General features: G+C 37.5%; 3 long non-coding RNA genes across 4 annotated transcripts in view; 2 read left to right on the top strand and 1 right to left on the bottom strand.

The window, feature by feature from the left end:
* The first annotated feature begins 314 nt into the window (after window positions 1-314).
* LOC118355911 (uncharacterized) lies at window positions 315-1,265 on the top strand. Its single transcript, XR_004819300.2, has 2 exons — window positions 315-405; window positions 1,123-1,265. It is a non-coding gene; the product is annotated as an uncharacterized LOC118355911 (long non-coding RNA).
* A 94-nt stretch (window positions 1,266-1,359) lies between these two features.
* LOC112669850 (uncharacterized) lies at window positions 1,360-26,527 on the top strand. Its single transcript, XR_003142605.3, has 5 exons — window positions 1,360-2,002; window positions 5,759-5,966; window positions 6,548-6,596; window positions 7,937-8,006; window positions 23,588-26,527. It is a non-coding gene; the product is annotated as an uncharacterized LOC112669850 (long non-coding RNA).
* The window catches only part of LOC112669849 (uncharacterized), a 36,649-nt gene continuing 34,289 nt past the window's right edge, over window positions 24,838-27,197 (bottom strand). Inside the window, exons 4-5 of one of the 2 annotated variants that reach the window (XR_003142604.3) lie at window positions 26,097-26,271; window positions 24,840-25,405 (exon numbers count right to left, since the gene is read on the bottom strand). This is a non-coding gene — a long non-coding RNA (uncharacterized LOC112669849). Of the gene's footprint in view, window positions 25,406-26,096; window positions 26,272-27,197 lie in introns of both variants that reach the window. The other variant, XR_007405955.1, reaches the window with a different exon arrangement.

The raw sequence follows: 27,197 nt of genomic DNA, 5'->3' as shown, positions 1-27,197 counted from the left end.
TCCCTGTGAAGCCTCTCATTCACCCTGGTTGAAATGTTAACCCACATATGTTTGGTAATACCACTTTCCTGTTCTTTTTTCTCTTCCTTAGCACTTATTACTATTTAACATATATTATATTTCATTGTTTATTGTCTCTTTCTCTCTCCTCCACTAGAATATAAGGGATTTTTTGTTTTATGACTATTCCCAGCCCCTAGGATGGTATCAGAAAAATAGTAGGTGCTTAATAAATGCTTGAAACTAATTTTAACAAAAACAATGTGACTACAGACTTTTTACCTCAGAACATTATCTCCTTTTTTTTTTTTTTAAGATTTTATTTCTGAGTTATCTCTACACTCAACATGGGGCTCGAACTCACAACCTCCAAGAGTCACGTGCTCTACTGACTGAGCCAGCAAGGTACCCCTCTGGCCTTTCTTCTGTAGTTGGAAAAAAGTAGTCTTCTCATAGACCTCAAATAGTGTTGGCACTAGGGTTATGTATAGGCTAAAAAAATTTGACTGTGTCCATGGTGGGGCTTTTTACTTTTTATTTTGTAATCTTCAAAAGTGCCTCACCAGAAAAAAACAAAACAAACAAACAAAAAAAACAAATGCTAACCTCCCACCTAATGAAACTGTTCAGAATCCGGTAATTTCTGGAATTGAGACCTTCTTGGGAAACCACCTGAGAATCCAAAACCTATTTGTATTAGGTGTCTTATCCAAGGATTATTCTAGGATTTGTCTTCCTTGTCTGATATGGCGGAGGTGGAGGGGAAGGGGCTTGAGATGGGATGGGAAAAGGTAGTTTCCCCACTACTTGCTCAGTTTTATAATTAGTTTGCTTTCCTAGGTCTGTAGGCTTGGAACGACCTAGTTTGCTGGCTTGTTAAAACAAAAGAAAAGAAAGCAAACAAAACCTACAGGGATCTGAGCAATTTTTCCATAATGTTTTATGTCCACTGCAACTTACTTCTTTAGGTTCTGCTATATTCAGCATCGAGGTACAAATTATTGTTCTATTTGGAATTCAGAGAAAAGTCAATAGATGACTTACTAAGATAATTGATGAGAATGAAAAAAAAAAAATCCCAGGACAGTTGGAAGAATTATTTTTATTTTTCCTAATTTCTAGAATGAAAGACAGAGAGAAAATGATCCTTGCCAGATGAATGAGGATTAACCAATGACCTCTGAAGAAAATATTTCTCTTTCAAATTTCATTTTCAACATCCGAAGCAGAACTGAACCAAGACAATAAAGCAAGTTTGACATGTATATTGCCAGTCTGTTTATGGATCCCAGTTTTATCACAACACAAATAGATAAATAATAGAAGACCATAATGCTTGTCTCTGAAATAGTAGTTAAACTGAACTCAGTATGCAGGAAACAAAAGATGAATGGTCTTTCATAAACATGTTTTTATAACATAATCTGCACATATAAACAACTGGCAGTACATCCTTTTGGGATTCTTGTGAGCCAGGATTTTCAAAGCTACAGAGAATGGATTGAGTTTCGGAATTATTTCCCAATTTTGTGCTGTTTGGAGGAAACATCTGTTTACTGTATGTAAATGAACAAGACATTCTGTTCTTTTAGGGACCCAACAAAGAGCCCTTAAAGTGAGCCAATTTGGCAAATACGGAAACATAGCCTCTTGAAAAGGACAACAAATGAAGTCTAGCAAGAGATTTTGTAAAAGATAGCCGCTATTTTCTTTCTTGAAAATTTCTATATTTGGATCAAACAAGGAATGGATATTTCCTCTTTGATGAAAAACCTGTCGAGAGCCTTTTGGCCTTTTGCTCTTCTTGCTGCCCTTTTATTATTTTTTTTTTTCTTTCTCTTCTAGTCATCAGACAGACTGAAGTTAGAAAACAGATTTGCAGCGTGGAAGAAGTGTGTGGCAGACGGCGAGGCAGCTCGGCAGTAAATCTTAGCTCAGTTAATATTTCCACATGTCTGGTGGATAACCTTGGAAGGCCAAGAGTCCAGACAGTTTGAAGCAGGTGCGTTAGCATGTGCTTTCCTTTCATATTCTATTTGGCCTCCTTGCACCAAGTTGATGTGCTTGTCTTGTACATACTAATTTTACATGAGCTGAACTTGGCTTGAGGGCAAGAAATAGCCCTGATGTGCTGTTGGCTGGAGACAGCATGCATAGCTATGGGAGTCAGTCAGATACAACACATGTGCAAAGACTTTACAAAGAGCTTACGGCTGTGCCTTTGTAACTGAAGGGGACTGGTTGCTTTCTTAAATTCTAACTCTTAGAAGGGGGTGCGCCTGGGTAGCTCAGTCAGTTAAGTGTCTGCCTTCAGCTCAGGTCATGATCTCGGGGTCCTGGGATCAGGCCCCATGTCAGGTTGCTCAGCAGTGAGTCTGTCTCTCTCTCTGCCTCTGCCCCTCTGCCAGCTTGTGTTCTCTTGCTCTCACTCTCAAATAAATGAAATCCTAAACAAAAGAAAAAGTTCTAACTCTTAGGGAAAAACTAAAAATTGACATCATAATGATGCCTAAGAATATTTACCTTTTTGGGTTACACTTCAATATCTCAATTACTCTAATATTTAATATATGAATATTTATGTTTTATTATAAACACTGACATAACAAACAATGCACCATAATGAGAAATTTATGATACCTTCTTTGACAAACATGGGAATCTAACTGATACTCTTCCATTCTTTTTTTTCCCATTTAAGAAGGCATATCAGGTAGCCATGTCTTAGAATAATGGGTTTCATTGAAAGTGGAGACAATACACGTTGCTGGTGTTGTGAAAATTATCTAAACATTCCTGATAAATTTCTCCTGCTCTTCTCTTCCTCCTCTCCCCAATTGTCCTGACCCTCAGGACCCTCAGGACATAAAATTATGACTAATTTTACTTAGGGGTGATCCTGTGAAGAGCCCTGTTTTTGAGCTTCTGAATCCACCCCATTTTTCAGCAATTTAGGTGTATGTTTTATAGTCGTAATGAAAACTCTTTCCAAATTATATTCTCTTCTCCATACTGATAAGCTTGAAGGAGCTTTACCTTTTTTGTGGCCACGTACCAGCACACTTGAACTGAATTTTGGTCCTGCTGTTTATAGTTCTTAGTTTCTTATTATGAATCTCCTCTGAAGGGACTCTTATCAATGATTTTAAAGTAATGCAGATATCAGTAACAAAATCTGCCACGAAGAACATCCAAAATAAAGAATACTCATGTCTCCACCAAACTCAGAGACAAAAAACTGAAATTTGGATACAGAGGGAGAAGGGCGATAGTTGCATAAGAATGTGTGTTTGTTTAGATTTTTTTGCTTCAGATTTCTGCTATGGCCACTGGCTATCCAGAAATATCGGGAAAAGAATGGTCTTTCTTTGCCCTTCAAGAAATATCTGTCAATTCTGATTACACAAGACTAAGAAAATCAGAATTAAAGGTGACCGCATCTTTGTATTGACTGTCATGGTCCTGTCCACAGGTGGTGCTCAGTCATCTGAGCCTAGCCCTAGGTCATTACCCTTGTCTCTCTATCTGGAATTTGTGTTCCTGATCATCCCATTTAGTTCCACCTGATGCCTTGAATGCAAATCCAGATGTCTTTAGAAAGAGCTAACTTCCTGCATGTTTCTACGTTATACTTAGAAACTTGACAACCTCTTTCAGCATCTACTCCCTTCCTGACATGACCTGGTTTTTATAAATGATAAGATGTTGATATCAGTCTACTTATAAATTTTCTTTCTGTCTCTTCAGTTTCTTCTTCCAACAGTATAGAACTCTGACTCGGAACCTATTGGTCTTTGGATTTTATGAACAAACCTTCGTCTAAATGAAATTGATCCATTAGCTAAGTCCATTGTCTAGCATCTTGTTTATGTGGCAGTCTCGTCAGCTCAACAGACCTTTCTGATTTTATAAAATTGCACACAGAGCAAGTCATGTTGTGTGACCTGGAAAAAGGTCAAATTACCTTTAGCAGCATGGGTGTGCTGAGGAGAAATGGTGAATGTTGTTCACGCAAATTTCATGAAATAAAATTAGGGTGAGTCTCAAATGCCAGGCTTAGGAGTCTAAATTTTAACTTGAAAGAGAGGAGGGTGAAGCCAATGATTTTGGAAAACTGAGCTATCTGTCTGCTACAGGAGAGCAACATAGTGGAGAGATCAGATAAAATACCAGGTGCTTTATTCCATAAAATGTGATTTCAGGGAAATCATTTCTGTGGTTTCAATGCCCTAATCTCTAAATTTAAAAGTTTGAATCAGATTTATTCCTAAGATCCTTTTCAGAATCCAGAGACTACATTTTATTTTATCCTCAATAAGGTCATTAACCAAACTTGTGATTTCACCAGGATAGAAAGAAGTCTGTGTAAGTAAACAATGTGTTTGGAGCAGAATTTTTAAAAAGTTGAGAAAAACATAAAACCCACTGTGTTGAAACACTGTTGATGGATTTACCTGATGTAATAATTTCTGTATCCAAAATCATCACCTCTAAGTTGTTCTAACTTCAGGGAAATTTTATAAGCAAAGACTAGTGCATTCTTGTAGGAACAAGGACTATTCACAATAATATTTTCAGGGATGAGTCACTGTAATTACAGGTCTCATGGGCATTCTGGCTGAATTTGAGCAGCATAGAATAAGTTTTCTTATTGATCAAAGATGTTATTTTGGTGATTGCTGAGCCCTATATAATTTCTATAATAATAATTGTTTTTATTTTATTTTTTATTTTTTTTAATTTTTATTTATTTATGATAGTCACACAGAGAGAGAGAGAGAGAGAGAGAGAGGCAGAGACACAGGCAGAGGGAGAAGCAGGCTCCATGCACCGGGAGCCTGACGTGGGATTTGATCCCGGGTCTCCAGGATCGCACCCTGGGCCAAAGGCAGGCGCCAAACCGCTGCACCACCCAGGGATCCCTAATTGTTGTTTTTATAATTACAATAATACTTACTTTGTTACTATTAGCAGATGTTTTCAAAACAAATAGTTAACCATGGGACCTTAGGTGAATTATGTGTTCCTCACTTAATACATTACGGGACGCCTGGGTGGTTCAGTGGTTGGGTGTCTGTCTTCGGCTCAGGGCATGATCCTGGGATCCTGGGGTCCTGGGATCGAGTCCCACATTGGGCTCCCTGCATGGAGCTTGCTTCTCCCTCTGCCTGTGTCTCTGCCTCTCTTTCTCTCTGTGCCTCTTATGAATAAATAAAATCTTTTTAAAAAGACATTTTAGACTAAATTATTTCTTATAAATTCTAAATTGAGATCTTGTTTTCATATATCATAAAAATAAAACTTTGCAATGAATACTTTTGATCTTTAATGTTGGCTATTCAATCTTTACTCATCCAGGAAACAGATGTATTGAAAAACTGCTCCATGTCCTATGAGGCTTTAACACTTGAGAAACAAAGATGTGCAAAGGCCACCTGCCTCCTTTTCATATCAAGAAGTGGGGGCTTTCCCTTTTCTGAATCTTATTTTTAGATATATGGATGCAATACCATTCTTGTTAGAAGGTACATTCCATTGCTTATTTGCGGAAATATCTGATTTTAAAAGGGAGCATCTGTGGAGTTTCCTTCTACATGATGAGAGTTATCTTCTAATGACTAACTTAAAACATCTCTTAAATTACTTACAAAATACATATTTCATACATACAACCCTGCACAGTGATTCTTATATACACTGTGTTTTGAGAATCATTGTGCTAAAGGACAAAACAAATCTATAAATCCAGATGTATTAGTGTTCTACAGAGAAAGAGAACCAGAAGGAACTATATATATAAGAAGAAAATTATTTATTATGGGAATTGGATCACCTGATGATGGAGTCTGAGAGTTGCTGATGTGCCATCTGCAAGCTGGAGAACCAGGAAAACTGGCAGTATAATTTAGTTCAAGCATCAACTGATGGTGTAACTCCCAGTCTGGAATGAAAATCTGAGAACCAAGGTAAGGGGAGAGGTTGGGTACTTGGATATGTCCCATAATCCAATGGCCTAAGAGCCACGTGCTCCAATTTCTAAGAGCAGGAGAAGATGGGTGTTCCAGCTCAAGAAGAGAAAGCAAGAATTTACACTTTCATTACCTTGCTGTTCTATTTGGATTGGATCATGCCCTCAATAGATTGGATCACGCCCACCTACATTGGTGAAGGAATCTCCTTTCCTCACTTACTGATCTAAATGCTAATCTCTTCCAGAGACAGTCTCACAGATACACCCAAAAATAGTTCTCCCAGCCATCTGAGCATTCTTTAGGCCAGTCAATTTGACACAAAATTAATCATCACATTGTGCCCTTAAAACAACTGTCAGGTCCCTAACAACAAATGTGAGACAGGAAAGTATTTACCACAAAGCTAATAAGATACAAGGTGCACTGCCTCTCCCTTGTACAAAGAGCTCTCCAAAGCCCTGGAAATTCATATGGTTTTGTACAAGTTGTAAATGTTAGGTATTTAATTCTGATTGGTCAAGATTGCCTCCTCTTTCCACTCTAACTTATCCTTGTCATACCTCCCCTACCACTAGGAAGTACTGGAGCAGCCAATGAAATTTGGAGGATCCACATAAGGGCAAAGTAAGTTTGGGTACATAGTGTTTGAGTTTGGTACTATGTGGTTATTATGATTCTCAGTCATTTCTTGGGTAGAGCCAAATTATTTCTAGCTATTTCAAATACAGAATGTCTTCCAGGCATTTTTCTACCATCCACTCTGCCAGCTTACCGAGCACCATGTTATGAACATGCCAGGCCAGAGGTTATTCTGCAATATGAACACCAACCCTGTATCTGGAATTCCAAAAAATGTAAATAAAGGAGGGGAAACAAGGTTTGAAGTTCCCAGAACCTGGAGCTAATCTGCATAAAATATCTTCTGGTCATCAGACATGCAAAATTTTAGTGAAGGATTTATTTCTCATTAACACTAGTCAAAATAGATTCTTTTTGTCAAGAATTTCAGCAATTTAATTATACACAGACACACATACACACACAAGTATATATATGTATATATGTGGAAATGACATGAAATCATCCGTAACAGCCCAATAGGACAGAAACTTGATCGTGTCTTTCTCAAGTTCAACAATACTGATTATTTTTATCACATTGCCGATAATGAGTTGTGAAGCTAAATTATATATTTTCTAAATTCTCTATAATACAAAACAAATTTTAATCAATCTTACTAGATTAATTTCCTAGGGCTGCCATAACCAAGTAGCACAAACTGGGTGACTTAAGACAACAGAAATATATTGTTTCACAGTTCTGGAAAAGTTCCAGAAATCCAAAGTCAATGTGTTTACAGAGCCATGCTCCCTCTGGAGCCTCCAGGGCAAGATCCTTCCTTGCCTCTTCCAGCATCTGGTGACTCCAGAGATTCTTTGGCCTGTAGCAGTGTCACTGCAATCTCTGCCCACATCCCCACATGGTCTTCTCCCTATATCTCTGGGTCTTCACAGGGATACCCAACATCTTGGATTAGGGGTCCATTCTACTCTGGTATGACTTCATATTAAACTAATTACATCTGTGACAATTCTATCTCCAAGTAAGATCGCATTCTGAGATACTGGAGGTTAGAACTTCAACATCTCTTTCTGTTGGGGATACAATGCAACCCATAAAATTAAAAAAGACTAAATTATCTCCTAATTCTCTCCATTGAGAAAATGTTACTAACTTGTCATACAAAGATGTGATCAAGAGTAGTCAGTCAAAAATATTGCTCCCTCTCCAAAAAAAGTAACAGAGGTATTTCAAATACTTCATTTAAAAATAAGTATTTTTAAAACTTTTTTATGATTTTGTGTTATTTAAATACTTTGAAAGTTGTGATTTATTCTCTTGTCTAACAAAATCACCGTTATACCTAATTGTTATTCATAAACACATACCCTTTTTTCTTACAGAAATCCCACACAGCCAGAAATTGTGTAAGATTCAGAGCAAACAAAACTTGGATCTACCCCTAGGAGTCAGGTAATTTGTTTCTGTTTCATTGTGCTTCCATCATTCTAACTAATATGGGGGGGGTAGGGTGCTGGATTCTGCACTGCCTCTGCTCACAGCCCTCCCAAGGCTGCCTTCTCTACGGTGAAGAGCCGAGGTCCTAACAAAATTTTATCTACATTTTCTTACCCTTGCCCTCTCTGTTTCCACACACTTATTGTTCAGTCAAACTGGCCATCTTGCCTCTAGGTCTTCCCCACTGCTGCCATGCTTTTTCTCCTGGACTCTCTCACCTGTTACCCCAGAGGCCAATGCCTCCTTTCCTCTAGATTTGTGTTCAAGTGTCCACGCAACCGAGGGTGACATATAAGCAGCCCCACTACTGCCTCCATACCAGCACTCCTGGCCTGCCTCTACCCAACTCTATTTTAGCCATACATGTAACACCATGGACATAGCATGTGTTGACTTACCTAGCTGACAATAGTCTCTTACCCCCATTAAACTGTCAGCAGCATGAAACTGTGTCGTCTGCCACTGCCCAGAACAGTGTTAGATGCATGGTAGGGCCTTGTAAATAGTTGATGACCAAATAATAAATTTAGTTGTTGTCATTGCTGCTAATATTAAACCTGAAATAGGAGCCTTATCTCATGTGGGCGTTAAGTGTAAACTCAGAAAATGAGTTAAATTGAACTGAGATGTGAGACATAGGATGTAACCCCATTCTCCTAGTGATGCTCCATTTGATGTTGGCTGCAACTAAGCACTCCTCTTGTTTTGGACTACTTTTTTAGTAGTCTGTAGTAATATTTTGTATTATTAGTATGTATGTATGTGTGGGTTATGCCTGAGGAGAATCTGAAGAAGAAGACAGTCTTGGTCCTTCCTAGGAGGTAGGAGTTAATTACCAGAATAAATAATTGTCACTGTTTGACCCATAGACTCACACAGAGTGGGATTATAGCTCCTCCATGCTGCTCACACTCCCCAGGAGACTGCAAGAGCAGGATTTGTGGCTGAGCTACTTTAGCAGATACAGTTGTGCAAAACAACAGGGATCCTCTGAATGTGGCCCCTTGTTATTGTCCTATTGGTTTGAATCAGCATTAATTGCTTGGAAAATGAGGATTCGATTTGAAGAAACACCTGCAGAGTCTCTAATGCTCTTTTTGGTATCAATTCAAGCTGTTTTCATCCATGGTTTCCAGAGAATAGTTAAGCTTCCATGCCTGGTCAGATTTCACCATCATTCATAATTCTTGGGAAGAGATATAGTGTCTATTTTTATAAACACTTTTCATCCTGGTAGAAAGTCATCCATCTTCGAAGCACTGTGACATAAAACTGAAATGAAAATTTTTGTGTGATGAACATCCAGTCTCCCATGATTATCTAAGTTTTGCTTTTCTGTTAAAACAGCTTTCTATCAGAAGCATGGATCTTTAATGTCTGTGAAATAAAACAGGTTTCAAATATATGCATGTAAGTAGGTAGGTATGTTTGTATTTTGACTGGAGTTTTTATGATTCTTGGGAAAGTTAGTTTGTGTCAGGTTGTTGGCAGTCTGTGCTCTTATTTGTGATCACTCTGACTCCAATTCCAAATTTTAACTATCATTCATTCTAGCATATCATTCTGAGACAGAAGCATGGGAGATTGGAAGGGTGCTATACTTGCTCATGCTGACAGTGGGCTGAGCCAGATAGTAGCCTCATATGGTCCTCAGAGATTGTGGAAGGAAGCAGTGCATGAATCCTAGAATATAGATAGGCATTTTGTTGATTTTAATTTTAATTTTATTTTGATGTTCTTTTTTTTAAAGATTTTATTTATTTATTCATGAGAGACACAGAGAGAGAGAGAGGCAGAGACATAAGCAGAGGGAGAAGCAGGCTCCCTGTCAGGAGACCGATGCAGGACTTGATCCTAGGACCCCAGGATCATGCCCTGAGCTGAAGACAGACGCTTAACCACTGAACAACCCAGATGTCTCTATTTTGATCATGTTCTAGAGTAATCAGTCGTATAGTAGGAAAAAAAAAAAAAAAACTTTTAAAAAGGCAGTTAGGAGTTGCTAAACAGTTTAAAAAAAAAAATCTTGACATGTTTGATGTGAAATCACTATATTCCAGGCCAACCTGACCAGTTAGGAAGTCAATAACCTGTCAATAAGACAACTGATTTGGGGGCAGGAAGTCATAACCAGATTTGTTGAGATCTAAATCTTATGAATCACATGGTTGGTTGGTTGGTTGGTTGGTTTTCCCTTTACTATTTTCTGTGCGGAAAAATAAGCACTGGAAAATATAGTGATTAGAAGAGACAAATGCTTTACACACTTTCTAGAAATTAGCAAACCTCCCATTCTCTGTTGGGAAAAAATGGCCAACCAAATTAGAAAGAATTGACAGTATCTGGCAAAGTCATAAACATCGGTGTCAACAACTAAGAAAAGACAACAGCTGACAATTCACAGCCAGGAGATCTGGGAGGGATGAGAGATTTGCCTCTACAGTGAGGCAGAAGTGAGCACCATTAGGGGGTAAGCCCTGCAAGTGAAGGGGGTGGGGAATCAGGAAGGAGAACCTTCAGGATGCCTCACCAGATGATGCTTCCCTGGGCTGACCAGTTTTAGGAAAGAACTCCTAAGGAAGAATCAAGGATCTGAACACTGATGCCATAGACCTGTCTGTGCCCATACCAGCACTACAAAGTCTTGGTGTAAACTCAGGGCACATACCCAATGTATGAACCCCTGCTCTAGAAGTGTTACGTCATCTGTTTGGTAAAAGCCCAGGCATTTATCTAGCTGGATTTGGGCTTTGATCTAGCTTCTGTCACTTTTAAGATCTGAGATGCTGAGTATTGTCCTTGAGTCCCTCTGAAATGGGAGAGGGGCAGAGGAAAGTGACATCTACCCACACCCACAGGGTTGTTGGGAAGTTTAAACTAAATGAGATAACCCATTTAATCCATTAAGGACAATGCTGGGCACAGCTCAGTGCTCAATAAATGATCGTTAGCACAAACAACAAACAAAACTAGTATGTGTAGACAGAAAGATAGACACACACACATGCATGCATGCACATGTATATGTGTGTATTCTTTGCCTCAATATCCTCAAAAGCACATGTTGTCAGAGGCAGACATGATATGCATACAATTTTACATTCACTCTCATCTTTTCTAATCAAATGTTCCCAGAACAGACTGTAGGCTGGCAAAGTTACATCGATATTCTTTTGATCTGTGCCTATTTGTACAGCAAATCCTAGCAGTGACCCTGTGAATGTTTATGCAGAACCAGCACCGATTCTACCTACAGACCACTCAGAGGATACAGCATAAATGCACTCTGTCTTTCATACAGACAAAAGCGCATTCTTTGCAAATAATTACACAATGTGTAATGTCGTCAGCATTTTACTGGAAATGGTTCTCATTCCACATCGTTCAGAAAGCCAGCAATGACAATAAAAACACATATTTTAGGAAAAAAAATACATTATGTGCTAAGTCCAACTGTGTCAACCTTGCTGCATTACCCAACTGCTTCATTTTCAGGGTGATAAAAAGCCCTCCACAGTGTTGAAGGAAGGTAGACTATTCTAGTAAAACAAAGTGTCTCGAGACAAAGTCATTCTTGTTTTCTTTGTGCCTGATGTTTCCAAGTTGTGTGTCTGGCCTGAAGCCAGCCCCCTGTCAAACCCCCTGGGCTCAGGACCCTGTCCTGTTGGAGCACTGTTCCCATGTTCCCATGTTCCCATCCCTTGTCCAAAGGCACCTTGAGAGGAACATAATCCCTGCCATCATTAAGCCACGGCCAATCCCAGAGACCCCCCTGTTACCAAAAGCTTGACCCAGAATTAAATAAAAATCATAGCTTTTAATATAGGATGGGACCTCAAGGCTGTCTGCTTCCAGGCAAGTATGATATTCACAACTCCATCTCAAAGCCTAATCAACTAAGGCTCTAAGGAGACATGACAACTAAGGGTAATATGCTCTTCCTGGATGGGATCCTGAATTATAAAAAAGAAAAGATTAAAACCTAAGGAAATCTGAAAAAATATGGACTTGAGTTAATAAGAATATATCCATAGTGTTCATCAGTTGTGACAAATGTGCCACATTAATGTGAGAGGCTAATAATTGGGGAGGTTGTGTGTGGGGTGTATGGGAACTGTCTGTAGTGTCTGCACATTTTTTTTCCTGTGAATCTAAAACGTTCCTAAGGTTAAAACAAAACAAAAGTTTACTAAGAAAAACAAAAACAAAAACCAACAAACAAACAAAAAAACAAAACAAGAAACACAAACCAAAACAAAACAAAACACAGTGGCTTAAACTCTGTTCTGTATTCCAAAGAGGAGTTATAAAAGTGACCTTTGATTCTAATTAGTTAAAGTTATGTTCCTGTTACAAATACTTGAAGTATCAAATGTGCAAATTCCTTGCTTCCTAGTCTGTAATCTTGTCCTTGCTGAAATGATGTCTGGCCAGAATGCAAACAGGACCAGTGGCAGGCTGACCACACCCAGGACAGGCATCTGTGGGGAGTGTCTTACTAAAGATCCTCACATGCTACCCACACCAGACCCAGTGCTCTTATGACATCCTGCCAATAGGTCTCCAGTAGGTGTCCCCAGAGTTTGGGCTCATGATGAGAGGTGGAAAACCCCTTGGAGAGTCATTTGGATAGCCACGCTCTTGTGTACAGGGTAACCCACAAGGCTTGTGTCATCCCCCTCTCTTCATACCACTTTACCTGCCCTTGGGATTCCCCCAATGCCAAGAAATCTCCAAACGTTACACTGTCCTAACAATTGGTTCCATGGGACAGTAGAAACTTGGATCTTCTAGTCCAGCCCTGCCATCCTGCAGCGGAGGAAACAGGGGCCAAGAGTGAGAAACCCTTAGACAACTCCGGTGTTAGAAACACTCAGGCAACCCAGAAGCTCATATTTTAAAACAAAAATAGGAAACTGATATTGACAGAAAGGAACAGAATTGTGGGCTCTTCTTGCATCTTTTATTGTTACAGATAAAATAAGGCATTACTTTTGGGGGTGCCATATTAAATCCCAAGGGAATATCGATTGGAATTTCCTCAAGTTCCCAATAATGTCTGAGAAATATTATCTAGACATTGTTAATGTTATGTTTTTCAATTTATTCGGCTGCCTGAAGCTATACAGTGCTGAAATGAAGCTACATACTTCTATATAATCCATGAGTGCTATGGGATATTATAATTGAAATCTGAAAAGATTTTGAAGTAAATGATAATGAATATTTGACACATCAAAACATATGGGACGTGGCTAACACAGTGCTCAGAGAGGAATTTATAGCTTTAAATGCTATTTTAGCAGTGTCATTTTCCTGAAATATTTTAGTGTTATTGCTCATATTTGATTTATCAATGTCTCTGTGTATCAGTCTGTTTTCCTCTCTAACATTCAATTCTCAAGTTAAATTCCCAAGGAGAATGCTCTACTCAGTTACTAATTTAATGACCAGAAGCTTAAGGGTTGGTTGAACAATGAGATACAGGTTAAAATAATATAAGTACTATTTTTTCTTACACAGTGCTCTTTGATAGTTTTTATAAGTCATACAAATAATTAAGAAACAAGATCACTATTGCCTAAAAGTAAAGAGCAAATTTGAGATAACTTGAAATAAGTTAACCTGAAATAACAGAACAAGGCAATCTATTACTTCAGTCTTATGAGGGTCTTAAGAGATTGGGGCATATTTCTTTAAATTTAATACATTTGGATTCCATGGTTGCCCCACGGATTCCAATTAAATTCTCCTAGGTATTGTGTCTATCATTTGGATATTGTCTTCAACAGTTAAAGTTGATGATATGATTCAAAGGCCCTAGCAATATTCAAATCACATACACTATTTTCTATAAATATACAACTTCAAAACATTAAACATTACTTAGGTTGTTAATATTTATTTTAGGAAATTGGAAAATATACACAAATAGAGAAAATGCCATCTATAATTCCATCACACGAAAGTAATCACCTTCAGTAATTTGCTATGCATCTCCAAGAGTTTATACATATTTTTATTAATTTTTATCAAAGGAACAGATTAACTGTTTAGTACAAAATGCTTTAAAATGACACACCAGTTAAAATGTGATTTAAAGAAACATCTAGGTACAAATTGCTACTAGGTTGCTCAACACTAAACCCAACTGTTATCAATTAAAGCTTCATGAAAGGTTTTCTCCTTTCAGCAAAAGTTTGCATATCAAGGTTCCTGGCTATAAACAGATAAGCATCAAGGTAATATATTAGAAAGCTATTAGGAACCACTGAGATGGGGAACTAGACTTGACAAATGATTCCGAACCAAAGGAAGCAAGTTAGCCAGAACTACTGCCAGGCCCTGCCCTGGGAGCACACTGGTACCAGAGCCATCGCCACCACACATGGGTCAGCGACATGGCCACCACCACATCTGTGCCTCCAGCTCCACTGACTGCTTCTGCTCTCACTGGACATCAGATGCTCCAGATTGGATGATTAAAAGATTCCAGCAAATTCAAAGGAGATACAGGAGAATTGTTTCAGGAGGTGAAGAACCTACAAAATGGCCTGTAGAGTTTGACACAACATCATTCAATATATAAGAGCCAAAGAAATGTAACACCATATAACAAAATCAGCTATAGTCCTGGTGGAGCTTTCAGGCTTTCCCTGACAAATGGAAAAATTAGGTAACTCTAAGTTTTAAATGTGAGGACGTAAGCTACATGAACTAAGAGAGTAGCCCTCTTTGGAGATTTGGACTTGGTGACCGTGGAAGGGGACCCCCGCAGGTATGATGGGAAAAAAATTTCCTGTGCATACAAAGTCTCACACCTCAAACTCAGCTGAGATCTTTGGTCAATAAATAACCCCAGTCAGGATTAGTGCCTCTCTAGTATATAAGGATCTTTTAATCCTGGGAAGATCTAATTTCCTATGAGAACATTCAGGGGAATCAGACTGATACAACTGGCATTTTTGATCGTATTGGCATTTTTGTGTTAAGGATTCTGTGCAATTTAGCATGCTCGATATTTATATCAAAGATAATATACTATGACAGAGTAATTCAAACCAAAACATGTTTAACTGGATAATTTGTCGGTTGAAATTTTAAGCAGAAATTTACTATGATGTTAGAACATGCATGTTAATTTAAGAGTCACCATCTTGAGAGAGTTGTTCCAGTCCTGAACTGAGGCAGAACTTTGTGGTGTGATACGATCAGGAGCCCCTTCTGGGAGGTATTTATTAACATACATGATAAAACGCTTGAACAATTTTCTGATAGACATTAATTAGCTTAAGAACCTCTTCTAAGAACACTCCAGCTAACTTCCTACCCTGCAAAATGCCTCAGGACCTGTAATCACTGTTTATCCAGCCTGCAGTCTCCCTAACAAGAATTTAAAAAATCCAGTCTAAAATGATTCTCTGGCCATTTTTTTCCTACTATAAAATGCCTCTACTAAGGTGAACTCTTTGAATTTCTTAGAAGGCTTATTCCCTTGCAGCAAAACTTTGACCCAAGCTCTGAATCAATTTGTCTGAGAAGTTACTTTAATAATATTTATGCTCAACCCATTAGCAAAAATTTACCATAGTACTTGATATTTTTTTTTCAGTCAGAAAATAGCACTTAAAAAGAAAATCAGCCATACTAAATTTAGAAATTCAGTTAAAATTGTTTCAAGGGCTGTGATAAAGCAAATTTGTGAATAAGACCATATATACTACTCATTACCTTAAAACCTGTCATAGTTTTATTGATTTATGCATAAATTAATAAGAATCATAATTTGAAGTGAACGTTCAAGGGTGAATTAGGGTTTGGAATTTGGATGTTTAATCATTAAAGATTAATTCTTTTATTTATTGTAAAGAGGTTCTCTTCTGAATACTCTTTTTTTGCACACAAAGGCTGCCTTCAAAAGCATTGAAAATACTCACATTGTGCCCACCAAAAACGGCGTAATGAAGGATTCTGCAAACAGAGAAAAGCTAGGATACTGAGAAGCCAAAATAATGAGTGTGATGAGAGTTTCCTTTTTGTTCCCCCCTTTATGGATGCTGTCATGGTTCTTTTTAAATGCTCCTGAAAGCTTATTCATTTCCTCAGCTCCCCCCCCCCTTTTTTTAATAGTAGTACCCCAAGTGGAATCATGAGGCAAATCCTTTCTCAAAATTGGTACTTAAATCTCTCCTTTTCAAGTTCGGTCCTCCAAGGAAGAATTAACATAATCAGCTTTTTGCACCAGCCCTGTGGTTTGTTGTTTTGTGGGGAGGATTTTGTTTTGTTTTGGTTTTGGTTTTCTTTCACTATGGGTGTTTTTTGGTTTTATTTTCTATGGTTGCTCTTTCCCTCGCGAACGGAATAGAAATAATAGTTTTATAAAAATGAAGGAATGCAATGTACTGTCTTCTTCAGCTTGAATGTCTCTACCCGTGTGTGCCACAAAGACCTTTGGGTTTTTGTTTTTGTTTTTTTCCTTTTCACCATTATATTCCCAGAGCCTACAACGTTGAAGTCACCCACATAATACTTTCTGGGTCCCCCTGAATGACAAAAAGAGTAGATGATGGAAAGATTCCCTTAATGGTTTCCATCCTCCTACTTGCTCAACCTTATTTTCACCCTCCCGGGCTCAGTACATCACTTTCTTGTCTGCGCTTCACTCAGAGACCCGTCATACCTACATTCACTGCTGAGATACCAAGTAGCCCGGAGGGATGTGTCGATTCCTTGAGTCCCAAAGACAAAGCTGACCTCAGATCATCAGACATAGCAGGAGAAGTTTCAAAACAAGGGTGGGCTGTGCTGAGTCAAAAGGCCAGATCTGGCATTTGGGGGGACTCTGGTGAGGGGGAAGGCGGAGAGTTTGGGCTGGCACCAGCTATCTCCGGATTTTTTTTTTTTTTTTTTTTTTTTATTTATTTTTTTTTATTTTTTTTTTTTATCTCCGGATTTGAGTCAGGAGATTCAGCAAGGCCGGGCGCTCCGCCTAGGGCTTACTTCAGGCCAGAAGAAATAGGCAGGGGAGAAGGATGAGCCTGAGATTAAAGGAGATCTTAGAATCTGGAACAAATAAATTGCACATCCACGCAAAGGCATCGCTGGTGCATGACTGCTAGGTGTGAGCTGTCTTTCTGCTCTGGCATTAAATAAGCATTGCACCTGCTGAGGACATTTTCTGGAAATCAGATATGATGGACTCTGAGATGAAGAAGGCCTCTGTGGTTCACTTCTCTCCTGGATCCCACAGCATTTCCTTGCTTAATAATAGGAACAAAGAGAATAAGAGGCAGCATATTTTGACAATGATTGTAATGTGTTTTGAAACCACATGGCAAGGGGTGTGACATGGGAAGGGAATCAAATGAAGCACTACAGTAAATACAATTAAAAAGGCCAAATTTCAGCCTTTCAAATGAATTACCATCCTGACTATTTATTACTTAGTATGGAATTGAAACTACATTCACAACTTTTATATTATTAACTTTCTGGAAAGCAATGAAGTAGAGCCACCCGCTGTAACTGTGTGTGACGTGTTCATTGTCAGTCAGGACTGGCTACATAACTTGTAGGGTCCAGTGCAAAATATAAAAATACAGGAGCCCTTTGCTCCAAAAACAGGAAAAAGTATCATCTTTTAGGTACGAACATCTAAAGCTTTTTCCTTTCTTCTGTAATTTCTCTGTTGACTTGTCATGGTGCTTTCATTTGCTAATTAATGTCATTCAAAGTAAGGAAAATTAAAAATTTAAATTATTAGTATGAATTTTCAGCTCATCTTTATATTGAGCAAGGCCAGCTTTCGATGCATATTTTAGAGCATTTAACTGGGTGTAGAATCGTTGAAATGCCACAAAGGCTCTTTGTTAGCACGTACATGCATATGTATCACGTTCCTACCAGAATGGTTGGGGAATGCTGTGGAAAACTCACTCAGCTGTCATAGCACTTCTTGACAGGCACACATTCCACCAACATTCTCTGCCTTTGGTGTACTGGTGAGTGATGGAGGACATCAGGAAAAGGAGCCGTGGGCTGCTCCATCTATAGGCTGTTAGCTAATTCAGGGAAGTAACACAAGAAAAGATGACTAGTTAAGGTGCCTTGGCCATTTGTGTTTCTTAGAATGTATTGCCTTCTTTTTTTTATTTTTTATTTTATTATTATTTTTAATAATAAATTTATTTTTTATTGGTGTTCAATTTGCCAACATACAGAATAACATTGCCTTCTTTATGGGTTTGATATAAGTTTGGTTTGACCACAAAGTAGGCCACTTCTGGCTGTCAGTGTTTCTGTTTACTCAGTCACAGACTCCACACACTTACTGTGTGGTCTCTTTGAGTCACGCCGAACTCCCACACATTTGGAGTCCACTGGGTTTTTATGCTCAAGGCACCTTGTAAATGTAGTACTTAAAGGGGCATCAAGGATCATGGATCTGCACATTGAGCATACCTCTCCTGACCACAGTGTGCCCCGCTATCTCATCAGACTTCACTTACAAAATGCAAGTCCAAAGATAAATTATTGAGAATTTCAAGACTACCATAGCAGAGCATTAAACCAAACGTGGGGCCCTTAGGAGCACAGGTCATATAACCATGAAGGCAACTCTGTTGTTGGATTTTTTTTTTTTTTAAGATTTTATTTATTCATTCATGAGAGGCAGAGAGAGAGAGGCAGAGACATAGGCAGTGGGAAAAGTAGGCTCCCTGCAGGGAGCTTGATGTGGGACTCAGTCTTAAAACCAGGGGATCACAGTCTGAGCTGAAGGCAGACACTCAACCACTGAGCCACACAGATGTCCCCTATTGGATTTGAAGGAGAAATGAAAACTTTACTGGAAGGAAAAGCAATCAGTAATGCATCAGAGCTTGGATGGGTAGGAGTCTCAAGATGTTTGCAACATATCATGCTTGTATGCATGGAAAAATGTACTATACTCGTCAATAATTAGAAGTGAGGAGGAAAGCAAATTTCTTCAGTGGATACAAGTATCTATTTTTAATCCCAGAGGAAAATCAATAATGGTTCTTCATGATACAACTGCATTTGAAGGTCAAATTTCCAGAAAAGCAAACTTTGGATTTCAGAAAACACCAGTATAGATATATCTAAATATCTGATTTTTTTGAATATGTGATAAAACACAGATTAAGAGTAGACTCTGGTGTGAAAGTAGAGTCTGGTCAAGACATTGTGTTTTTTAAAAGTCAATTTTTCAGGAACGTCTCTGGCAAAACCACTTTTCCTTAGAAATAATATGATTAAATAATGATCGAGTCTCCAGGGTAGTCTAAAACTATAGACCTGATGTTATACTTAGAATGTAAAATTAATAGTATGATTTACTAACCAAAACCTCATGTAGAATATTTTTTTTTATGGGAAATACATTTCAAAAACATCAGGAACACATTTCCATTCAACTTACCCCATAGAAACAGGGGGTTCTCTGAGTCCTATGATGGTGGAAGAGGAGCCTAGGAAGGTTCCCTGATCCCAAAAAGTATGTTGGCAGCTGTGGGAGGTGAAAACTTAGATTGTGCTTGGTACTGATAACTTCCTAAATTTCTACATGTATTTTTGAAGCAAGGTGTCTGTGGAAAGAAGATAATGCTTGTCTGTAAATACTCAGGAGAACATGGCTTTAGAAATACTTTGAGAATACTGGGTGGACATCCCTTTACTGATATCCTAGGATGAGTTCCTTATCCTGTATGCCTCTCTCTAAGTAGAAAAATATTACTTTCTCATGCTGTTATAGCAATATAATTTAAAAATCTGCTGCCTTGTGATTATGGGAGAGGCTGAAATGTGTCAGGCCTTCTGCATAGTTCCTTTCTGTTCATGACTAGATGATAAGCCTAGAAATATTTAAGGAAAAAAAAAAGAACCCAATCCAACAGAATATTTTCAACAGAACAAGACTCAAAAAAGAAGAAATTAGAAAATGGTAAACATATTAGAGATTGACCTATCAATGCTTGGAACACTTATGTTAATAATAGTGGATAACATTTACTTAGAGTTCACTCAGTTCATGCAGGCACTGAGACTGCTTTTTTTTTGTTTTTTAAAGATTTTATTTATTATTTATTTATTTATTTATTTATTTATTTATTTATCTACTTGAAAGAGAGAGGGAGAAAGAAAGAGAGAACAAGTGGGGAGGCGAGGCAGAGGAGAGGGAAAGAGAATCTCAAACAAACCCCCCACTCAGCTTGCAGAGTCCACTGTGGGGCTCCATCTCCTAAGCAGGAGATCATGACCTGAACTGAAATCAAAAGTTGGTCACATAACTGACTGAGCCATCCAGGAAGCCCCAGGCACTGAGATTTTTGTATGTTAATTCATTTACTTCTCACAGTAATTCACTGATGTGTTTATTTTATACAATAGTTTTACTTTACTTTTATCAACGTATGACTAACATATAATGTTATATTATTTTCAGGTGTACAATATAGTGATTCAATAATTCTATACATTACTTAGTGCTCATCATGATAAATGTCCTCTTAATTTCCTTCACCTATTTCACCCATTACCTTACCCACCACCCCTCTGGTAACCATCATTTTGTTCTCTATAGTTAAGAGTCTGTTTTTCTGTTTGTCTCTATTTTCTTTGTTCATTTGTTTTGTTTCTTAAATCCCACATATGTGTGAAATCATATACTATTTGTCTTTCTCTAACTTACTTCACTTAGCATTATACTTTCTAGGTCCATCCATGTGGTTGCAAATGATAAGATTTCGATTTTTTATGACTAATATTCCATGCATGGGCATGAGTTGCTTCCATATCTTGGCTATTGTAAATAATGTTGCAATAAATATAGGAGTGGATGCACCTTCCCTAATTAGTGGTTTTGTTTTCTTTGGGTAAATACCCAGTAGTGGAATTACTGAATCATATGGTTGCAAACAATGTTTTAAAAGTGAATTAAAGAGTCACCAGGTTAGGAAGTAAGACCAAAAGCTTCTAAGTAGTGAAAGTAAAATCCACACTTAGTGTGTCTGATTCAGGCGTAGTCTATCTCAACATTATATTTTTATGTTCTTATTTCTGATATAGTTCATACATGGTAGATGCTCAGAATTATAGATGCTTTGCTGAATATTTAATGTGGAAGTTATTATTTTAATGCCTAATTTAAATAGTGCTAAGGAATGTTAGGCAAGGATGTATGTTCACTTAAAAGTGAAATTTACTGACACATTTTTTAATAACTGGAAAACAGTTCATATCCACATGGTAGACTTAGAGATATTTGAGCCACAGTAAAACTTTGGCTTGTTAGGAAATGAGGGATTAGGTTTTTAAATTCTATTTATCTCAGATTAAAGCAATTTAACCCTTCTCTCCCCCTTTAAAGCCTTTTTATAGACAAAGAAAAAAATATAACATCAGAATTTTTGAGGTACTCTGAATCTTGCGTCATCCAAATGGTCATGCCTTAAAATTATATTTCCTCTTAGGTTTCTAAATAGCTTGCAAATGCCATGTCTTCAGAAAATGCATACTCAGCACCAAGCAAAATAGTTGGCAGGTCGTATATGTCTAAAGGTTGTTTATGAATTAAATAGATTTATTACTGGATGCTAATTATAATGCATAATAATTGCTAGAAAGAAATGCAATGAAGCCTATGTTGAATGCTTTTGTCACTACTTGTGGCAAACTAGAAGGAGAATAAAAATATCACGTTCATTTCAGCAAGAATTTGGAATGAAGAAATAGCAATACAAGCTACAAAGCACATAAAAAGTGACTACTTGGAAGAATTAAGATTTACAAACATAGAGACACAAAAATATGTAATGAAATGGAAATGAATTTCTGTTGGTGTAATGGACAGTATGGGAATGTGTACTGAGATTTAGAGTAGTTTAATCCAAAGTAAATAGAGGCTTGCTGTTGTCTTACTGAGGAAAAATGGATTTCTCAAAATAAAAGACATTTTTTATAATTATGGTATTAAACCCTAATGGAGAGTAAGGATGCTGCTCTGATGTTTTCAGAACATCACTGAGTATCTTTCTTGTCTATGCCAAGGACAGTTATTTTCTCTTCAACTAAATAAAAGATTCACTGGCAGAGAAAGAGCTTCTGAATAGATTAGATATTGATGGTGTCCTCTGCATATAATGAAGATGTGTTTTATCCTGATACTGAAATATATAATATTCCAGAGTAAAGGTAAGGTTCAATTTTTAAAAGGCTATTTAAAACATGCTTTTATATTTAAAATAAGTTATGTACCATGAGGGCTTTTGTTTTTAAATTTTCACTAGATGTAAGGTATATACATGTCTATATATCAATATCCTGTTTCAATATATAAAAATTTATTCTTATCAGAAAAATATTAATGTTTTATGGATCTCAAATGCCATATACATATGCTCTTTCTTCTTTTTTGCATTCTTTTATGGTTCATATTTATGTTCACAATAGTAGCATTAAATTTATTATTCTTTATGGAATTTCATTTTTGACTATGTTAAGAAAGAACTTCAGTTAAAAACTACCACAAGTCTTTTCTTTACATTTTTTTTTTATCTCACTGGTTTTTTTTGTTTTGTTTGGTCTTCATTTTTTTGGATTTTTTTTGCCACCATACCTCACCATCTCTTCCCCCTTTCTCCACTAGAACAAAATGGCCTGAAAGCTTTTAGTGAGAAAGCAGTCTTCCTTGGACCTCCATCAGCTATATGGAAAAATATTTCCTGTCCCAAACACCTATAATAGTAAAAGTACATCCTTGCCTTTCAAAGAAATTAGATTCTAGTTCTAGAAGTTTTACTTTAATTTAACATTTAGTTTAGGGTCTTAAAGACTGGGAGGATTATGTTAAAAATCTTAGTCTAAAAGGCAACTGAAGAAAGCTGAATCTTTAGAAGAAATAGCCCATTCAAAATCAGGCATGTCATTTTGTAAAACTTTCCTGTATGGAGGTACATGGAATTACAACCAACTCAGAATGCTTTCAAAATATGCTAAAAAATGTATGTATTCAATCAAAATGCAGGACATAGACAATGACATTTTTGCAACTTCTAACAGTATAAGGAAAAGATTGTATTGGGGTGGGGTTCCCAGATTCTATAATCAACACAGAAAAGATTTCACATATCCAATCCACAATTGTAGTATTGTGATACCATAAGAAATATACATTTTGGTCTTTGTCCTGGCTCCTGACTAGATCTCCTGAAGCCTTTATAATTTCTTAAATTGATCAGGTGTTAGAAGCATTTTTTGTTTTAGTATATGGTCTTTGACCCTGGTTCCTGACACAAAGTACCTAAAACTCTTTGAATTTCCTGCATGAAAGGAATATCTCCTGGTGAGCTCCTGGATAGCTTCATAACGGAGACTGGTCATCAGAAAGACCAGACCACAATTGGAAGCATGGAACTTTCAGTCCCATTCCTCATCTTCCAGGAAAGTGAGAGGTGCTAGAGATTGAGTTAATAATTAATCATGCCTATGTGATTAAGCCTTCATAAAAATATTTACAGGGTTTGGAGAACTTCTAGATTGCTGAACATCTCCATGTGCCAGGAGGGTGGTGGACTCCAGCTCCATAGGAACAGACACTCCTGTGCTTTGGACCCTTCTGGACCTCACCCTATATAACATGCCCTCTGTTATATTCTATGAACTGTTCTAGTAAACGTACTATCCATTCAATCAACCCAAAGAGGCTATGCCCAAACAATGGAATACTAATTAGCACTAAAATGACCTATTGAGCCATGAAAACATTATGTATGAAACTGAAATGCATATTACTGAGTAAAGAAGCCAATCTGAAAGACTACTTACTGTGTGTTTCAGCTATATGACATTCTAGAAAAGACAAAACCATGGAAGCAGTAAAAATAACAGGGATTGCCAGGGGGTGGTGGAGAGGGGATAGATAAGTGGGATACAGAGGATTTTAAGGGTAGTAAAAATATTCTGCATGATACCATAATGGTGGATACATGTCATCATATATTTTGTCCAAACCCATAGACTGTACAACACCAAGAGTGAACCCTACTGTAAACAATGGACTTTGAGTGATCATCATGTGTCATTGTAGGCTCATCAGTTGTAACATATCTACCACTCTGGTGGGGGATATTGAAAATGGTCAAGACTCTTTAGGTATGAGGGCAAGGGGTAAATGAGAAATCTGTATTTTTAAAAAAACTATTTTATTTATTTATTCATGAGAGACACAGAGAGAGGGAGGCAGAGACATAGGCAGAGGGAGAAGCAGGCTTCCCACAGAGAGCCTAATGCAGGACTTGATTCCCAGACCCTGGGATCATGACCTGAGCCAAAGGCAGATGCTCAACCACTAAGCCACCCAGGCACCCCAAAATCTGTATCTTTTACTCAATTTTGCTGTGAACTCAAAACTGCTCTAATAAATAGTCTTTAAAATAAAGTGACATTTTAGGGAGTACCTGGATGGCTCAGTCAATCGAACATCTGACTCTTGGTTTCTGCTCAGGTCATGATCTAAGCATCCTTGGATTGAGCCCCATGTCATGTCAGGCTTCATGCTCCGCAGGGAGTCAGCTTTTCACCTTCTCTCTCCGCCCCCTCCTCACAGGCGGGCCTGTTCTCTCTCTCTCAAATAAATGAATAAATAAATCTTAAAAAAAAATAAAGGGCCATTTTGTATTGTACTTACTACAAACTACCATATACAGCTGAACTTACTTGAAATATAACAGAGTATTACGACAAATTATCATTAACCTAATCATTCCTTGTTAATATTTAATAGCCATCAATAAATATTATTTATATCATAATGCTTTATAAAAAACATTTATTACCTACATTTAATCATGGGTTTTTGTGGCAGACAGTGTTGTTGTCCATGTAATTCCTGTGGCCCTCCTTGCAAGAGAGCCCTGAGCTAGTTCGGAGTGGTAATTGGCCAAGCCCCAGTCCTGCTCGCTTTGTCAGATGTTTAATCTCCTTCCTCTTTAGCAGCTAGGGACAGTCACATGATCCAGTTCTGGCCAATAAGTCTGAAGCAGAAGACTGTTTGGCAGAGGAGAGGATGACAGAGTGTTCTGGGAAAGTTTACTTTTAAAGGGGATGCAGGTTATCTGTCTCCTGATGGAAGACTGCACCACACCTATAAAGTATTCTTGCCAAACGGTGCTGAATGTGAATCTGTGAATTAGATCAAGCCTCTAGATCCAACTATCAATTTATAGCAAACACAGAAGAACAAGAAGCATATTAAATGACATCACAGGAAAGAAATCAGCAAAACCCAGACCATGGGAAATCACAGGAAATACAGTCTTATTTCTTCAACAAATGCACTGTAGAGAAAAGAAAAAAGAAATATTATCTATGCATCTATTTAAAAAAAGATTTAAGAACCATGTCAGGAATTTGCAGGGGATGATGTTTCAAAGAAACTAAAAAAAAAAAAAAAAAGTATGACATCTACAAAAATATCAAATATTTTATTTTTAAATCCAATGTAAAATTTTTTAGACATGCAAAAGTGGTGTGTTTGTGTCTAAACAAAGAAACTTTTTCATATAGAGACAAATACTGAAATGTTTGCAAATGAAATGATAAAAATGACTGGGGCTTACATCAAAGTATTTCTGGAGTGTGAGAACTGGGTAGGATTATAGCTGGAGAGGCTTGGCGTTAGTTGATCATTACTGAAGTTATTTGATAAGTACATGGAGTTCCTTACACTTGATTTTCTACTTTGGTATATGTTTAAAGTTTTCCACAATAAAATGTTTTGAAACTATACACGTGAGTTTAGATTTGGCTGATCCTTTTCTTTTTTCTTCTTCTTCAAGATTTTATTTATTTTTTTCATAAGAGACACACACAGAGAGAGGCAGAGACACAAGGCAAAGGGAGAAGCTGGCTCCATGCAGGGAGCCCGACATGGGACTCGATCCTGGGTCTCCAGGATCATGCCCTGGGCTAAAGTCAGCACTAAACCACTGAGCCACCCAGGCTGCCCATCCTTTGTCCCTTCGTTACCTGACTAGGAAAAGGATGTGGTACTGGAGCTCCAGCAGCCTTCCTGCTACTGTGAGGCTTAATAGCGTGAAGATGAGAATGGCCAAGCAGGAAGATGATAAAATCTTGGGTCTTTGATGACACTAATCAGCTCTAGACTTCTTATATAAATACAAATTTGTTTTTCTTTAAACTGCTATTGGAAAAATAAAAAATAAAAAAAAATAAACTGCTATTGGTAGAGTTGTCTGTTGTTATTGTTAAGGGTAGCCCTCCTAATATGATATCTATGCAATAAATTGAACTTTCTTTAAAAAAAAGGGGCCTAAAAGATGAAAAGCAATGGAATAGACTCATCTGGAAGTACAATATTAATTCTTCCTTTGTAAAACATTTTTTAACATATGTGTGATTTTATTAATTAAAATAAAAATGTAACACAGGCAAAGAAATTGATGTTGGTATCAATTATTTGTTGTCCTGGGCCGGGGATGGGGGAAGGGCAGGTGAACTTTTTTGGGGTGCTGGAGATGTGCTATATCTTGATCTGAGTAGTGGTCCCAGGGTAAAGACATTTGTTCAAATTCACGGAGTACTCCCTTCACTGAACTGGACACTTCATGCCCATTGCTCTATTTCTTTTTTTTATTTTTTAAAAAATTTAATTAGACAACTTATAGTACATCATTAGTTTCACATGTAGTGCTCAATAATTTATCAGTTGCATATAACACTCAGTGCTCATCATATCACGTGCCCTCCTTAAAACCCATTACCCAATTATCCCATCCTTTCCCCGACCCACCTCCCCTCCAGCAACCCTCAGTTTGTTTCCTATAGTTAAAGGTCTTTCATGGTTTTTCTCCCTCTCTGATGACTTCCCATTCAATTTCCCTTCCCTTCCCCTATTATCCTTTGTACTGTTTCTTATATTCCACATATGAGTGAAACTATATGATAATTATATTTTTCTGATTGACTTATTTCGCTCAGCATAATACCTCCAGTTCCATCCATGTCTATGTAAATGGTAAATATTCAGCATTTATTCCTAGTTTATCTACTAAGATCTTGGGATTTATAAAATATTAAAATACAAAATTAATGTTTTGAATTAAATTC

This window comes from Canis lupus, chromosome 25, assembly GCF_003254725.2.
Source record: "Canis lupus dingo isolate Sandy chromosome 25, ASM325472v2, whole genome shotgun sequence".
In the NCBI taxonomy this organism is placed as follows: domain Eukaryota; kingdom Metazoa; phylum Chordata; class Mammalia; order Carnivora; family Canidae; genus Canis; species Canis lupus.
The sequence above is the reverse complement of the archived record's forward strand: the minus strand, read 5'-3'. Positions and strand labels throughout refer to the sequence as shown.